The sequence below is a fragment of the Octodon degus genome, unplaced genomic scaffold (genome assembly GCF_000260255.1).
Source record: "Octodon degus isolate 3935 unplaced genomic scaffold, OctDeg1.0 scaffold00111, whole genome shotgun sequence".
Classification (NCBI taxonomy): Eukaryota; Metazoa; Chordata; class Mammalia; order Rodentia; family Octodontidae; genus Octodon; species Octodon degus.
This window is the reverse complement of record NW_004524687.1, coordinates 8,622,356-8,624,664: the sequence shown is the minus strand read 5'-3', so window position 1 is coordinate 8,624,664 and position 2,309 is coordinate 8,622,356. Positions and strand designations below refer to the sequence as shown.

At 39.8% G+C, this 2,309-nt stretch overlaps 1 pseudogene; it reads right to left on the bottom strand.

Moving 5' to 3' along the window:
* Nucleotides 1-207: 207 nt before the first annotated feature.
* Nucleotides 208-1,899, bottom strand: LOC101566071 (annotated as a pseudogene).
* Between the last annotated feature and the right edge of the window lie 410 nt (nucleotides 1,900-2,309).

The window sequence follows — 2,309 nt, the reverse complement described above, 5'->3', positions numbered from 1 at the left end:
CCTGGGGAATCGACCCTCTGACCCCTGCGGGTGCTGTAATCTGCTGAGCTATTTGGCCAGCCCTTAAAAGTATCTTTTTTTTTTATTTTTCTTTTTTACGTGTGTGTGTGTGTGTGTGTGTGTGTTAATGGGGATTGAAGTCAGGAACCTGCACTTGCTAGGCAGGTGCTTATGCCACTGAGCTACCTCTCTGGCCCTGTGATGTCTTTAACTCTTGGGAACATATCTAGAAAGGAAATAGCCGATTAAAATGAAATTTCCATTGTTAGTTTTTTGAGGCATACTGATTTCCGTAGTGGCTGTACTAGTTTACACTACCACAAACAATGAAGAAGGGTTCCTTTTCTCCTGCAACCTCACCAGCATTTGTTATTTTAGTTTGATACATTTTTCTTCGTTAAATAACTGAACTAGTTTAGATATGTATATCAAGTAATCATTTAACATTATCTTACAAGGCTATTAAACCTGAGGTAGCTATTGTTATGAGACATTATGAGTAGTAAATATGTTGCTGAAGTATTATATAACTTTTTCACATTTCTAAATAGAAAGTCTTTCATTCACCTTTCTCAGAAAGCATGCTTTCTGAGAAGTTTATTATGTATTTTTCAAAATATTTCACTTGCTATATGTTTTGAATTTTGGTATTGCTTAAATGCAGTTGTATAAATAACATGCTTTACTTTCACTGTTGTATTTTCCATACCAAATGTATAAAAATAGTCACTGTTTTTGGACCCTTGTTGCTTTCTTTGAACCAGTTCATTTTTTCTTTTAACAAAAACAAATCAGCAGTGAAGTCAACTTTTTGTACAGCTGACACAGTAAGAGGCAGTGTGTCTCAGTGGTCTAAAGCACCTACTTTGAACAAGCTTAGCAAAGCACAGGGACCACGGTTCAATCCCCCAGCACCACATGCCAGCCAGCCCCCCCCCAGGCGGGCTGAGCTGGCCACACACACACACACACACACACACACACAAATAAAATAAAAAAAGTTAAAAAAAAAGAGGCAGTATTACTGGGGAAAGGGACGAAACTGGCTGAGAGATAAGAAATGTCTGAAGAGAACAACATAGAAACAGACTGGCAAAGGATGTTACCTGTTGGAATAACCTTATTTCTGTGGTAGTCACTAAAAATGAAAGAAATGCATGCTAGACCCAGATAGAATCAAACCACAAACCCAGCCTGTGGGGAATGGGATTTAGAATTGTCATTTGAGGGTGTTTTTCCCCACTGAGATGGGCTGGTAGTGTCCAAGCCTTGTGACAACTCTTCTTATAATGATTAGAAGGATTCCTGCTAAGTTATGGTGCAAAAAAAGAACTGCTATGACTAGCATCTTCAAGCTATTCCCAACGTAGTAAAATACTGTTATGACCATAAACACTGCAATTTTAGTGTATACAAAGATAGAATCCTGCTGGAGAGGTCTACTTTGAGAGTTTTTTCATTCTCACTATTGTCCACCCCATGCATAGACTTAGAAGTATATGTAACATCTGGATTTGGAAGAAATGTCAAAAAATTCTGCCAAATTTCTCATGAAGTGTACCCCTATTCCATCTTTGGAGTAGCCAAATAAATGAATGTAATTATCTAAAGCTGAACCAGTTTGTAACATCAGTGCAGTTGTCAGAACCTTTAAATTATGTGCATGGTCTGCCTTTCTCAATAGCCTGCCACAATAACAGCATAACTACAAGCAATCACAAAGTACAGAAGCACCAGGAGCAAAATAAACTCATTTAACCTAGATTCTCTGGCACTAGAATGACCAAATGTATTCCTTTTGGCATCTGGGGTTTGTAACATTTCGAATGGGTACTTTCCACTTGTGAATTCTCCATGTCCTTTCTGGGTGTATACTTGTTTGCACGAAACATACCACATTTGTGGATACAAAATCTGCAGTACTGTTCAATCTGGTTCAGTGTGACTGTTAACTGAGCTCTGTATAGTTTTTCCCTACAATTCTAACCATGATTGTTGTCCTGTAGCTTTAGCTGCTCCTGGGCTTGGTACAGATAAGGTTTAACCTCTTTTCTAACAGCTACTGCTATATTGTTGATTCTCACACACAGAAGAACATAGTCACCATAGAACTTGACGTGGCCTATGCTCTGGTTCTGAGCATCACTGGCAGAGGTGTGGCTGAAGCTGGCCTATGAGGTCTTACCCTGGCTACCCTGTGGTCAACAGAAGCATGTGAAGGCCACTGCCAGCTCCCACTTGCACTCATGGCCTGAACCCTATCAACCTGCAACTTTCAACCCCATGTCAGCAGCTGGGGGAGGCATGGG